Raw genomic sequence first — 16541 nt, forward strand, 5'->3', positions numbered from 1 at the left:
AATGTTTTTTTTGTGCCATAGAATTTTGTTACCGGAAATTCGGTTTATTCTAAACATGGTAAACATGGTCATAAATTTGTATTAGATGGAAACCGTTGTGGAATAACAGTGGGTTCATTGTATGATTCATTGTGTATTCATTGCTTATAAAGTTTATGTTAAAGTTATGTTATCATTTGTCAGACTGACTCGGTGGTGTAGTAGTTAGCGGGCCTTAATGTTACGCCGAAGGTCGCGGGTTCGATTCCCACGCCAGGTAAACGTTTTGTGATGAACAGGTTTGTTTGTTCTTTGTCCGGGTGGTTATTATCTATATATGTATAATATATATTGAAACGTATACGGATAGGTTTATCAGTCTCTGATACCCATAACATAAGGAATTTTAAATTGGAGCGGTCATCCGTAGGTGATTTTTTATTACTTTTTATTAATGTTATTATTTATTTTTCGATTAATGTAGAGTTGGCTAGTTGGAATACAAACTTAGACTTAAGCGCAAATTTTTATTTTTACGAAATTTCCCGTGTTCAGAATAGCTACAAGTACTTTGTCGGCTGTTGCTATATTTATTCAGGGTCTGAAGTATCCATTCCTAAAGTCTATATACTGACTGCCTTAGAGTGGCTGTCTTCTGTTTCGGGAATGATTTCTTTACACATATAAAGTGGTCAGTAATTAAAATTATAGTGAACAAAAGTCTATAAGTTTAGTCATCTCTTTACAATGAATCCTAAAAGAAAACGGACATATTCGAATTTTCAGAATGTAAATTATGGTAATGTAAAATCGTACATAATTTCTTATGGTTTAGTATTTTAACATGGCTTTATTATCTCGGTATGTATGGATGTAACGGAATCTTTGAACGTGATTTTCAGCCAGCTTAAAGCGTCGGATTGAATCGAAACTTTGCACATCTATGAAGAACCGATGACAAAACAATAGTTAAATAAAATTATTCGATTAACCTGATCACGATTTTCAGCATTAACAATGGTACGGATCCTTAAATCGGATCTTTATATGATAAACACGATTTTATTCTAAATCAATAACAAAAATCTAACTTACAGAAAATATATATTCTACTTTTTGATTCAGGTAGATATTTTATGACGAATATAAAATATCCCTTATAACCGAAAATATAATGAAATGTTTCGTTACTGCCAAAAGCGCGGCACTAATAACCTTTCACTTAGGTAATAAGATATAATTTCTTTCCTTGAAAATGGGTCCTCAAAAGCTTGCAATGTCCAAGGACGCATGGACTTGAGCAGAATATTGTCACGCGATATTTACAACATGTAGAATGTCAAGGCGATTTCAAGAAGAGTAGAGTATAGTTAGACTATTTGTACTTTTTTTTCTTTCTGCAGGCGATGGGTATAAAATCACACAGCCCACCCGATGGAAAGTTGTCATAAAAAAAATACAACGGCCGGCTCAGAATACGGCTAGCGAACAATATTTACAGTAACGGGCTTTATTTTATTACGCTATTCATCTTAGAAATCACGTAAATGCATTACTGAATATGCGTACTCGAATTATTTAAGGCCAAAAAAAACCGGACGCCTTACCCATTGAGCTACGGACGCTTCTAAAGTTGGAAAAGTAAAAATGTTTATTTACCGAACGATAAATGTAAACTTCGATTATAATGATAATTTATTGAAGGTCTGTCCGACTGCACGATGCTCGCTTTTACAATTAGGACCGTTGATCACGCTATTTCGCCATTAAGCAAAGTACTATCATCACATTTACAGTTTTTCCAGAAGCGTGATAGATGCTTCGTAGCGTTCTCGCTGCGGTCGGTTACGGAATTCGTAGACGACTCTACGAAAATGCTACGAGCTCGGCAAATGTTCGTATTCGAAGCGTTGACTCACTGAAGTGTACATATATACGTCGAGTACTTTTCTTTTATATATATATATGTGTTGGATTGAATGAACGTTAGTATAACGTATTTTAGAAATGCACTTTGTGAGCCTGAAAATAATCACTATAGAACTATACTGAGACCTTAGAACTTATATCTCAAGGGGGGTGGCGCATTAACGTTGTAGATGTCTATGGGCTTCAGTAACCACTTAACAGCAGGTGGACTGTGAGCTCGTTTACCCATTAAAGCAATAAAAAAAAAGATAGAATTTCGGTATAAAAATTTAAACTATGAGAATTGGAATAATTAATTTATATTCTTTGCGCAGCATTTGCAGTGGAATTGAATTGCTTCAACTTTTACTTTGAACTAGAATATCACGTAAATTTTTTATAGTACAATAAAAGTTACATGGTCCGGGCGCATAGAATTTATCCGGTGAATTTCCGACGCTAGCCGGAATGGAATTGAATTGAATCTATGCATTTGTTTCGCTGATCTGTAGACGCATTTGGCTTTATCAGATAAAAACTGTGCATAAACTAACATCACCATAATCTAAAGCTTTACTTTATGGGCTAAGCGTTATTATTTCAAGAAGCTACAATTCAAATATCTTATTTATTACCTAGTGTGTCTTCAAAGTAGACTAGTAGCTGAGAAAACGGTTGGGAATACTTATATACTTATCTTGATTAGTGCAAACTTTTATTTACATCTTAATATACGAGTATAATATTTAATTTCGAAATTGAAATAAAAATATTTCGAGCATACATTCCTCTCTCACAATAGAAAATTGAAACGCGTCGCACAATCAATGGATATCGGGGATTCGAAGATAAAATATTGAATTTCATTCAAGGCTACCCAAGCATTCTGGTTGTAAATTAATATTTGATAACAGAGGGTTCGTGCGATATCACATTTTGAAATTGATAATTAATCTTCACGTAAGATAATTGGGAGTTTGACTTCGGAATTTCGTTGAGCTGGCCAAAATTTTATGTGTACGAAAGATAATTTTGTACGATGTCAATAAAGAAAGCCATTGATCATATTTTTTGTACACAGCGTACCTCTACCTTGACTTGAAATACACCCTACCACCTGATTGAAATTTTGTTTAAATTAATATTTGAAATTGGGTACCACATTCACCGGTCTTTGTGCTATGCAATATGTGCATCTATTCCGAACAATATACGTTCATTGTACAGCACGTCGAAAATGAGTTTTGTTTTGAAGGGTGGGGCAGTCATTGTAACTAATTGTATTTTAATTCGTCGTGGCCTAACGGATAAGATGTCCAATGCATTTGTGTTGAGCGATGCACCGATGTTCGAATCTCAGGCGGGTACCAATTTTTCTAATGAAATACGTATTCAACAAATATTCACGATTGACTTCCACGGTGAAGGAATAACATCGTGTAATAAAAATGAAACCCGCAAAATTGTAATTTGCGTAATTACTGGTGGTAGGACCTGTTGTGAGTCCGCGCGGGTGGGTACCACCACTCTGCCTATTTCTGCCGTGAAGCAGTAATGCGTTTCGGTTTGAAGGGTGGGGCAGCTGTTGTAACTATACTTGAGACCTTACAACTTATATCTCAAGGTGAGTGGCGCATTTACGTTGTAGATGTCTATGGGCGAACTTCCGATTCCCACCAGAATGAGCTAGTAAATATACCAATAGTTTTTTTTATTTATTACTAAAACGTCCATACTTTTTCCCATTAAACAAGTCATCGTTAACTTTATTTTATAATCGAATCGCTTTTGAAACAGCCATAGCGGTTTCGAATAAAACATTTTATCTCGCTATATCTTTAGAGATACCCCGAGTTATACGGCGCACAGTAAAACGAGCAATAACCACAAAATGACACTGCAAAAGGCTCGTCCACATTGAACTTCAGGTCTCTCTTTTTTTTTCTTGTCTTTCTCTCGTTCTTTTTTCTCTCGTCTCACAAGAGGTCCTATCACCAGTAATTACGCAAATTATAATTTTTGCGGGTTTGATTTTTATTACACGATGTTATTCCTTCACCGTGGAAGTCAATCGTGAACATTTGTCGAGTACGTATTTCATTAGAAAAATTGGTATCCGCCTGGGATTCGAACATCGGTGCATCGCTCAACACGAATGCTCCGGACGTCTTATCCTTTAGGCCACGACGAATTCAAATACGCCCTGTTATGAAGCAGTCATACATTCCGATTTCAAGGGTAGCATTATAATATACAATTAAGGGTCATCTCTCAAAATGGAAGGTGACATTCACTTAGTTGTGTGTGGTAGAGTGTATGGAGTCCAGCAACCACTTAGCGACAGTTGGCCGTATGTTTGTGCAAGAGAAGGCAGACGGATGAGGCCAATCGCAAAATACCGAGTAACGTGCATTGGAAAATTATGAACTGTATTGCTTTACGTGAATTCACGTTTTATTAATGACAGTTAAATGTACTGGTGGTAGGACCTCTTGTGAGTCCGCGCGGCTAGGTACCACTGCCCTGCCTATTTTCTGCCGTGAAGCAGTAATGTATTTCGGTTTCAAGGGTGGGGCAACCGCTGTAACTATACTGAGACCTTAGAACTTATATCTCAAGGTGGGTGGCGCATTTACGTTGTAAATTTATATGGGCTCCAGTAACCGCTTAACACCCGGTGGGCTGTGAGCTCGTCCAACCCTCTAAGAAAAAAAAAATAAAAAAAAATCTACGTGTATATGTATATAGTTTGTACGAAGTGTAGACGAACCCTTAACTTTTTATACGTGATACAGGTAGGTACTCCAGAGACCGTGTGCCATTATAAAATTGCAGTGCATAAATTTTCACTCAAACCTTTTACGTTTAATCGAAATTCTAAGTAGTCTTTTATAGTTAGTTTACTGTTTAAAATGCACTTAGGCTAATTAAAACGAAAGCATCTGTCTCGGATTTAATTAAGTTCTTCGTAGATATACTGTACCTACTGTTTCGTTCGTTTTCTTTGATTATAAATGCAATTTAATGTTATCGATTCTAGAAAAGGGCGTTCGATAAACAATTAAAAAGAAGAGGGGATACAAAAATATTATGTAAAAGATTTTAAAAGCTTGAGTCGTTTTTGTTTTGTTCAAGGAATGCAATTTATTTATTTTAAAAAAATACTTGTTTTTATTGCTACGATTGGTAGACGAGCTCCCGGCCCAACTAAAGTTAAGTGGTCACCGGTGCTCATAGACAAAGATGTACCTAAATGTTGCCACCCACTTTGAAACATAAGCTCTAAATCAATTTTATTAATTTCTACAGTATAACGGTTGCTACACCCTTTAAGCAGAAACGCATTACTACCTCACGGCAGAAATAGGTAGAGTGGTGGCGGAACCTACCTGTTTGGCTTCCCTAGACGCTTGCTACCAATGGAATAACTAGTAAACCACTGTCGTTTCTAAATTTCTAAAAATAAACTTAAAACTTACTTTGTACGTAAATTAAGCTAATACATCCTCTTCCTACATCGATCATTTAGTTTTACGATCAAAGCCCTCCTCCCGATCCCATAGAGGCTTCTTTAAGTAGGATTTTTTTTTATTGCTTAGATGGGTGGACGAGCTCACAGCCCACCTGGTGTTAAGTGGTTACTGGAGCCCATAGACATCTACAATGTAAATGCGCTACCCACCTTGAGATATAAGTTCTAAGGTCTCAGTATAGTTACAACGGCTGCCCTACTTTTCAAACCGAAACGCATTACTGCTTCACGGTAGAAATAGGCAGAGCGGTGGTACCTACCCGCGCGGACTCACAAGAAGTCCTACCACCAGTAAAAACTGGACACACACAGTAGGAACTGTGATCTACCATTTTATTAATCACAATACGTCGATTTACCAGTTACGGCACAGCGACAGTATGCTAATAACATTTCACGACTTCACGTGTGTAGCAAATGATTGAGCTCACAAACCGAGGTCGGAGGTCGGTCACTTGGATATTTGCCTAATTTTGTTATTACAACCGTTGCCATGGTAACGGGCGTGGCTTTGATGTAGTCGGGGTCTCTTGAAATTCGTAGGAAAAATATATGTACTCATTTTTGCGAATGCCTAGAACAGCGGTTTATTGTATTACTGTTTTCTCTCTTGAACCCTGCCTGTGTTGTGTTGAGCGGAACTAGATCTTTTGAAATCAGATAAAACAGACGATGCGTGTAATTATTCATATAAAAACTTGTGGGATTTATTTAGATATTTATATAATTTCAAATATGAAATTTTAAGATTGGTAAATATTGAAAAATCAAAAATTAATTGAGTCAGAGTTTCTTAAGCTTTGAGAACTTTTTTGTTATAAACCAAAAATCTTCAAGACTATTTAATAATAGAATTCTATGTTTAGGAAATCAGAATTCTAACTGCCCAACTCTCAATTTCTATTTGAGGTACATATTTTGCCTATTCCGGCAGCGAAGCGATTATATATTAGTTTGTTTTAGTTTGATGGGTGAATCTTATGTCTGACGGTGGGTAGCAGTGTCTATTTGTGATATCACCGGGCATGCCATCATGCAATTAGCATCAGACGGTCCGCTGGTAGGCAGCGGCTTGGCTCTGCCCGTGGAATTGCGTCGGTGACTCTTTCTATATCAGTTCGTCCGCCTACAAAGGCAATCATTACTGGTGGTAGGACCTCTTGTGAGTCCGCACGGGTAGGTATCCCTACCCTGCCTATTTCTGCCGTGAAGCAGTAATGCGTATCGGTTTGAAGGCCTTAGAACTTATATCTCAAGGTGAGTGGCGCATTAACGTTGTAGATGTCTATGGGCTCCAGTAACCACTTAACACCAGGTGGACAGTGAGCTAGCTAAGCAATAAAAAAAAGCAATCAACAAAGTTAATTTTCCCATCTTGAATGGTAAAAAATCTTGATCCGATCAGCACTTTTAGCTTTAATTTCGCATCTGACCTTTAACGTGAATCGACCCTACCCTTTTACTATATGTCATAAGTATTTTCTTTCTAGCACACATACTAATTTTTGTAGTAAATTATTTAACTTAAAAGATTAGAAAGAATGATTAGAAACTGGTTAGAATTTTTTACTGGTGGTAGGACCTCTTGTGAGTCCGCGCGGGTAGGTACCACCATCCTGCCTATTTCTCCCGTAAAGCAGTAATGCGTTTCGGTTTGAAGGGTGGGGCAGCCGTTGTAACTATACTTGAGACCTTAGAACTTATATTTCAAGGTGGGTGTCGCATTTACGTTGTACATGTCTGTGGGCTCCAGTAACCAATTAACACCAGGTGGGCTGTGAGCTCGTCCATCCATGTAAGCAATTTAAAAAAATCCTCTCACATCTAATGGACAACCAAATGACTACAAGAAAACTTAGAAGAAGAGTGACTCAAGTTTTACTAGATCCACTGTAGATTAACTGAGATAGACAGGTCACTGGACATTGTGCACCGCCTATCAAATTGTTTTTCTCAAAACTACTCTGCTTGGCTCTGCCCCTGGCATTGCTTAAGTCCATGGGCGACGGTAACCATTCACCTTCAGATGGGCCGTATGCTCGTCTGCCTACAAGGGCAATAAAAAAAAGATAGCTTACTGTTTAGAGAAAATAAAGTAGCCTCAGCTAAACTATCGAAGCAAGTAAATGATCATCTATTTAAAAAAAAACAGGAAAATTCAGTTTGTACTAGTCAACAAATGTCTATATAAAATGTCACGGGTCACCGATTAAACGTAAAAGTTTTACTGTTCGCCGTAACCCGAACAAGTATTATACGGATATTTACTAAATCGAGTTGCTTTTTATTTCGTGAGCAAAATTTTTATGTTACTCTACGCTGCTAGATAAACATGAAACGTATCTTGCTACCGGATCGTTAAACGGACGTCGAAGAGAAAGCTATTTGAAATATATGTAGTTCCGAGCAAAAACTTTCGGAATACATACTGCTGTTAAAAAATATATTTAATAAGAATGTATCTATACTAATATTATAAAGCTGAAGAGTTTGTTTGTTTGAACGCGCTAATCTCAGGAACTACTGGAAAAATTCTTACAGTATTAGTTATTCCATTTATTGAGGAAAGCTATAAGCTATATAACATCACGGTAAAACCAATATAAGTGAAGCGACAATAAAGAATGTTTCAAAATAGGGGTTTAAATAGCTCCTTAACATTCTATAATTCAAAGATATTTTCACTTTCTACGTAAATGAAGTGGTAAAATTTTGCGTTATGTCAAAGTAACTATTCCACGCGGACGGAGTCGCGGACAAAAGCTAGTTTTTATATATTTGTCCTCTATGCGTTCTTAAATCGTTCGTCTGATTGTTATAAAACTTGGTACCTACAGTTCCGATTGGTATCCTTGGAAATGTTTTTGTTATTGTACTTTCAATGTATGGCAGGTGGAGTTTGATTAGTTCCAAGAAACGTAGTCACGGTACTGCGTCACTGGCTTCGGTCAATTATTAGCTTGTATCGAATTTACATATCTGTACTGTGTGCTTAATACAGGTTTTTTAACGTTCTCACCCCTAGCGGCAAACGTAGACAAACGTTCCAACTCCATACAATTAATGTGAGTTAAATTTTACGCTAAGCACACTGTTTGTGCAATCGTTGGCCATTCTAAGAACCGATATCTCTTCGTATACCTTGAAGTTCTGAACGACGTGAATGGGGCTGTCGATAGCCCGAACGATCCTCTTCTGTATAAGCAAAATGGAAGTAGCTGTTATTGTAGAGTTCAGACCCAGAGACAGGAGCAGTGCTTCAGGTGAGACCTAGCCTGTGCTCTGTAAAGCATAAATCTTTGTCCACGCATAAATCATAAATCCAAATACCTGATATTCGAGGTTTGAATAAGTATCTACCTGTTCTTATCCTGAATGTTTATTTCCGGTGTATATAGCAAATCTAAGCTAATCCAGTCATTGAATATGTAGCAATTAATATCACTACATAGTACATATAAAACAAAGTCGCTTTCTCTGTCCTTATATCTGTCTGTCCCTATGTATGCTTAAATCTTTAAAACTACGCAACGGATTTTGATTGGGTTTTTTTTAATAGATAGAGTGATTGAAGAGGAAGGTTCATATATATAATAACACCCATTAAATAGTGGAGAAATCAATTATAAATTACAGTTTCCGAAGCGAAGCGAGGGCGGGTCGCTAGTTATCTATATATAGCTTTACACTTTGTGATATAAGAAGATAAGTGTAGAATTCTTCAGACGTTGTAGAAAATCGATTTTAATGATTGTAAAGTACCCAATGTTTACGGTTTTGGAGACGCGTGAAGTTCTCGACTTTTGACTTTGTTCTACAATCAAGTATAGATCAAGGACTGGCTGTTGTTTAGACAGTAGTTTAATTTCTGACATTCTGAGTGGAAGCACAAATGTTTCCTTTCTGATTAAATTTAAAACAACAGTAAACGGTTCCATATTGTACGAGCGGTACTTCTACGTAATCAAAATTGTATTTATTACAAACCTGAGCTACTTTTAATATTGTTTTTTATACGGACAACGTCATTCGTGAGAAGAGGAATGACACGAATTTCATTGACGTAGCTTAAATATCTTAAATATTCTACCTAAAATTAAAAATAAATATTGATATTATAAATATTTTCATAATATACAATAATATAAGCTGAGTCGATAGAAAAACAGTTTGCGAAGTGGTCGGGAAATGCCTTAAAAGTCACTGGAGAAATATGTGGTTTTTCATTTTTAAACTTTTTAGGTGTAGACTTCAGCCCGCAAACATATCATAAAGTGCGATAAGGTACTCCGTTCCAAAAATTGTGAGTAAAATAAACAAGAAAATCTCAAGGAATGTCTATATGCATAATATGAATACGAAATACAAAATCTACCTACAAAACATCAAAACAATAGTCTCAATTTAAACTAAATCAACGATTAGAGTATGCAAGCATTCGTTTGTAATTAGTTTATTTCAAGGCAACTAACCAAATCGGGCTTGTTCTAGATTTGCAATTTGTTCGTGAATACTCTGAACGTAAGAGTATGTGCACGTGTAATTAATTCTCACATTTTGCATTAATGATTTGACTTTGCAAGCGTTTAATTTATAAGTAATAATACTCTACTGTTATAATTATTGATAGAAACATACGAGAGCTCATCTAAATACATATGTATCTATCGAGTTTCACTTTGTTTTCTTATGTATTACATATATAAAAACAAAAAATCGATGCGGATGGGTTCTCCTCTATCGACTCCCAGACGGCTGGACCGATTAGGATGAAATTTTCAGTGAATCTTTAGATTGGTCTGTGGTAGCGATAGCCAAAGATCGGCCAACAAAACGAACTGGATTTGAATAGTGCTTTATAACGTTAGATAAACTTTTGTTTTCTAACATTTAAGAAGATGCATAAATGTTGAAATATCGTAAAAATAAATAAACTCTACTCGTCAACAAACTGACGGAACTTTGAAATTAGTTAATTTGTTGTCAGAGTAAAATATTCGGTTCTTAAATTTTATTGAACTGTTCGTGAGCCTAAAAATGTACACCTAGTTTTAGATCAATCGTTTTATGTAATACCTTTAACATTTTTGGACACGCTAGAGATTTCGTCACTATTTTAGCTGCCTATCTGCCTATATAGGTAGGTAGATACCTATTTTTTTTTACGTAGATTGAATTTTTCTGTAACATACGAATTTCTCGTGCAAGATTTTGGAACAACAATCGATCCGGTCATTCGGCGCCAGTTGTCTTCTCCCTGTCTTCATATTGTCATAAAATGTCAAAGATCTTAATACGCGTCTACGATTGTGTATCAACTAAGATTCGGACGATCGTATGTGTATTTTTCTTAGACTATAAGACTATTGAGCTCAAAGGCGTGTATGATATACATTAGGTATAAAATATCAGCAATAAATATAATTATAATAATAATTATTAAGAGAAATCAAAATCTTGTATAGCGTTTATCGTATTTATTCAGAGTGCTGAATATTAGAGCAAAATAAATAACTAAAAAGAGGGATAACTAACATCCCAAATAATCGAATGTAAGTACACAATGATGTCGTCGTGGCCTAAAGGATAAGACGTCCGGTGCATTCGTGTTGAGCGATGCACCAGTGTTCGAATCTCAGGCGGGTACCAATTTTTCTGATGAAATACGCACTTAACAAATGTTCACGATTGACTTCCACGGTGAAGGAATAACATCGTGTAATAAAAATCAAACCTGCAAAATTATAATTTGCGTAATTACTGGTGATAGAACCTCTTGTGAGTCTGCACGGGTAGGTACCACCACCCTGCCTATTTCTGCCGTGAAGCCTACCCGCCTGCGGGATTCGAACACCGTTGCATCGCTAGATACGAATGCACCGGACGTCTTATCCTTTAGGCCACGATGACTTTTAATTCGATTCTTCAGTGATATCGAAACCAAAATTCTCGCTGTTTCGATATTTATTTTGACAAAATATGAAACACGTTTATAATTTAATAGCATCTTGTATCGTCGTTCGTTGTACATGATTGTGCACTTAAATCGATGGCTTTCGGAAGCGGATGAAGAATAAAGTGCAAACTTCGGGTTAACCGCGTACAACCAAGGAATTGGGTCGACTCGATATTCGTTTCAGAAATATTTCATGTCGCTTAGAAAGTTATATGTTTGTACTTATTTCTCTTTTATCTTTTTTGCCTAAATCTTCGGTGCATTAGTTATCATCCATGTTTTCGGGGTCGAGCGACGTGGTTTCGATTTCCATGTCGTGCACACATTTGCGTGATGAATAGGCTTGTTTTCTCTTTTGTCTGAGTGTTTATATCTATAATTGCGTTTATTTACGCGTATACGAGTTTGTTTATCAGTCTCTAGATTTCATAGTACAGGAAATCCTAGATTGGGACCAGATGATGACTAAAAAATATGGGGAAATTATCTCAAAAAAAATTCTAAGAGCATTTCTCATGGACCACACGGTACAAACACTTGGTATTTTATTTGACCTGACACTCCATCGGTTTTTAATTGACTACTTAAGGTATAGACATCACAATATTAATGGTACCTACCATCCGTTTTAACAGACATGGAGTTTAAGTCTTGCCAATTGTTATAGTATTAAAGTACTCTAACTCTTCAAACGAGTGTAATACACAGTTTATGAGTAAAAGTCAATAAAACTATCCTTCTTCGTCTCTTTATTAAATGTCATATTATAAGTCCTGGCCATCATTTAATCATGAATCACAACTGTGTTCTATGAATTTACAAATGTTTTTAGCCTGCAATGTGTTTTCAATAAACTAAGTCTGAAGTTGCCACTCCGTGTACTTCAATAGGTATTTGCATAACCTACTCGATTTCAAAGACCGCCTCGACGTTCAAGTTTGTACGGCATTGTTATTTTCCTGGCAAATTGGTATGTAGGTACGGGAAAGTCGCCCTAACGCTTTAATGTTCTGCTAGTATTATTATTACAGTGAAAATGTTTTGTCACAGTGTTATTTCGTGAGTTGCCGTGTCCACACGACGAGGTTGTTTTGGTTATAATAATGCGGCTTAATATTTTATTCATAATGGCTAGTCGTTTATGCTTGTCATAAGCTTTACCGTACAAATATTTCGATTTCATTATCTGTAATGGTCGACTTACACTTTCAGTAATTAAAGCGTTAACTAAAAATTTTGGCAAAACTGAAGGTAAGTTGTTGGTGTTTTCTTCGGTTTTCGTAAATCGTATACATAATTAAAACTAATTTTACAGTTTAATTTATTATTATCATTTTATTATTCCGACGTTTCGAACATAGTTTTCATGGTCACGGATTAAGGTATTATTCTATTTGTCTGTAAAAAATTAGAAACTTTAAAAATATATTTGTTTAAGTACGGTAGTTAGCAGTATATTCAAATGGTGACGAATAACACTTCAATCGAAAGTCGGAGACAATAAAATGACAATAGAAACGTAAGAATAAACGCGTTAAAGTAGGTAGTTTTAGGTTATTTGATTGTTTTTTTTTTCATTAGACTTTATAGAGCCGTAGAGAAATGGATATTTGCCAGAAACAGCAATATTGGAATCGTTGATCTACCGAGCAATGACACTGGCTAGCTTGGTAGAGCATATTTGCTTATCCTCTTTACTATTGTTTCCGTTTGTTATCATTTCTCTTTAAATAGGCAAAGTGCTGCCTCTTAAGGCCATTAGATGCCAATCTCTATAGTATAGTAATGAAATGCGACCGTCCCACACTGACTATAACAGTTGAATATTTCATGGCTAAATTGCGTAGAATAGAGTATACAAATGTGCGATTCCTACGCGCTATGACCAGTAGATTCATCATCAGCCTATAGCAGTCCACTGTTCGATATAGGCCTCTCTAATTGCATGCTACTGAGCACAATTCTCAGCTTCTCTCATTCAGCTCTTGCCAGCCACCCTGCATAGATCGTCACTCCACCGAGTCCCAGGGCGTCCTGGACTAAGTTTCCCAATTCGCATTCTCCACTCAAGACCAGTAGGTACAGGACAGAGCATATATATATCTAGATATATCTATACATATAAATAAAATTGGAGTGTCTGTTTGTAATATTGAAATAACCGCTTTTTACTATATGCACATGAATATATATATACGGTACATACACCAAAAAATTTTTTTTTACAATTTTTATCTGTCTGTCTGTTTGTTCCGGCTAATCTCTGGAACGGCTGGACAGATTTTGACGAAACTTTCACTGATAGGTAACTGATTATATAAGGAGTAATTTAGGCTACTTTTTTAGACTAGCTTCGCCCCGCGACGTCATCCGCGGTACGACAATAAACGCGGGTAGGTAACATCGCGGGACTCAGCTATCAATAACAAAATTTAACGTTCCCAAAGCGAAGCGAGGGCGGGTCGCTAGTTAATAATAAAATTTAACGCTTCCGAAGCGAAGCGTGGGCGGGTCGCTAGTATATATATATTTTTCGTTTCTCTTAAAGTCATTTGTAAGTAGCGTGAAATGTGACTAGCTATAACCTCACACGGGGTGGCTAAGTTTGTTGGTAATTTAACTTTTCTTTGTCGCAAGCATCGGAATCTGTGGCGTTTGAACCCAAGACATGCTGTGTGGGCTATTCCCCAAAGTAAACTTAGTATTTTGAAGGTTTTCATATGTATATGTTTTAATGAAGTGAATTGTCTAGGCACCGTCTAGGCGCATTTAAGTAATATTGCGTTTCTATTTTTGAAATAGAACAGATACTAAACTAACAAAAACGGTTATTTTTCACAAATAATTATATTTTAATCGCCCTAACGTGTTTACGACTATTAAAATTTTGTTGTAATGCAAGTTGTCGTGCCGTGAATGCAGAATGCTTTGTATTGCGCCCGTAGTATTGAAATGTCGGTGCGGTGCAGTGGTTGTCGACGTCATCTGCTTTGCAGTAACCAGTTATAGTTGAGCAACAAACGCGCTGGCCCGCTTCGAAAACGGAAGGATTAACGAAAATGCACTTATTCGCGTATCCCATTAATATTTGCTCATCGCAAAGTTTTACTAGTTTTATATTACTGTTCAATGCCCTGTTTTGGATTGTTAATTGGAGTATAATGGTAAGCATTTACGGATCTATATGCAGAAAACGAATTAAACTTTTAATGTGCGAGAATAAAACTTAAAGATATGTTTCATGTAAACCAATGATTTAATCTATAGTATGCGTGTCCGAATAATTTCACAAGAAAAAGATTCGAAAGATTAATAGATATGGGTGGGTGACCGTGACAAATATACTGCTACTTCGTCTGAGGTACCTCGGGTAGCGGAGATGCTTTTTTTAAATGCGCTGAACTAGGTCACCATCCACCTGATGTTAAACGGTGAGTGGTGAAGACGGTTACGCTCACAGTTCACCAAGTCCACGAATACTGGTAGGTATACCTTGAACTGTAGATAGCCCGTCATTGTCCAGTAATTTTCAGTAATTTCAGTAACAGCCTGGCCACGGGACATTCGCCGAGACGAATATTCGCGCGGTGCGAACGGCGAAGCGTCTAGCGAATAAAATAAGCGCATAGAAATGTACCTAACAAGCCACGCGCACCGGCGACCGGCGAAGCGACCGGCGAAATGTACCGAGCGAATCGCGCGACGCGGCGGGCGAGCAAAACAAATGCATGAATACGGACGGCGCGAGCCACGGAGTCGAGCGGTAGTCGCGGCGAATAGTACAGTGATTAAATGAGTTTAGTTGTTTTCGCCGCGAAAAATTAACGCCGAAATTTTTATATTTTTTATTTATTTTTTATTTTATATTTTTAAAGTCGTCGTGGCCTAACGGACGTCCGGTGCAATCGTGTTGAGCGATGCACCGGTGTTCGAATATCAGGCGGGTACCAATTTTTGTAATGAAATACGTACTCAACAAATGTTCACGATTGATTTCCACGGTGAAGGAATAACATCGTGTCATAAAAATGAAATCCTCAAAATTATAATTTGCGTAATTACTGGTGGTAGGACCTCTTGTGAGTCCACACGGGTGGGTACTACCACCCTGCCTATTTCTGCCGTGAAGTAGTAATGCGTTTCGGTTTGAAGGGTGAGGCAGCCATTATAACTATACTTGAGACCTTAGAACTTATATCTCAAGGTGGGTGGCGCATTTACGTTGTGGATGTCTATGGGCTCCAGTAACCACTTAACACAAGGTGGGCTGTGAGCTCGTCCACCCATCTAAGCAATAAATAAAAAAATAGCTGAAATACTAGCTAGACCAGCTATTTGGAAGTCTAGCCACCCAAAGTATTTCTCGTACTTCTTGTGGAATTCTCCATCTATAGGTATACTCCGATTCTTATTCAAATCATGTACTTCACAATCTTTTCCAAATAATAGGTCCTGAAAAAAAAAACTATTAATTTGTAAGCAATATAGAGATAATTTCGATATAGACATTTCGCTGTCGGACTTCCTTACTAGTCGCGGCGGCGAACGTGAGTACCCGTGGCCTGCAAACGGTGCTGCGCGAATGGTCGCTTCGTCCACCGCTTCGCTGTTCGCACCGCCGATCCCCGTGGCCAGGCCGTAAACTCCTGCCATTCTGCAAACGAATTTTGCACAGAAAAATTCTGCACCCGCAAATTCTCCAGCAGAGATAAGTTTTTTTCTTTACATATGCTAGTAACCTCTAAGGGCTATCCTAGTTTCACCGGATGTGTAGACAAGCTCACGGGGTTCAGCCTGGCGACTTGCTAATACTAGCCTTAGCAAGGGCACTGTTTTCGTAAATCTATCGCCGGATCGGAATTACGTACCACTGAGAAGATCCGGTGAGATAGATACTCAGTGGGCTGTCTGCGGGTTAATTTTCACGAAGAACTCTTCATCACAATTGACAGGTTCGACGAGATCGGTGTGCTTGGAAAACCTAAAAGCACCGATAGTGGATTGGGAGAATCCGAAGTGACGTTTTTTGGGTGTCGGCGACTGTTTGCGGTTTGGTCCGCATGATCGGGTATGTAGTTAGTTACTGGCGGACACGATAATATGGCTCTTTTAATTAACTTTAAAACTACTGTTCGCGCGACAGCGCGACGTTCATAAATGTTCGGC

At 37.4% G+C, this 16541-nt stretch overlaps 1 protein-coding gene across 2 annotated transcripts in view; it reads left to right on the forward strand.

Moving 5' to 3' along the window:
* Positions 1-16541, forward strand: part of LOC101736117 (5'-3' exonuclease PLD3) — a 64466-nt gene that overhangs the window by 8693 nt on the left and 39232 nt on the right. The gene's annotated exons all lie outside the window — the stretch shown is intronic.

The sequence above is a fragment of the Bombyx mori genome, chromosome 23, assembly GCF_030269925.1.
Source record: "Bombyx mori chromosome 23, ASM3026992v2".
Classification (NCBI taxonomy): Eukaryota; Metazoa; Arthropoda; class Insecta; order Lepidoptera; family Bombycidae; genus Bombyx; species Bombyx mori.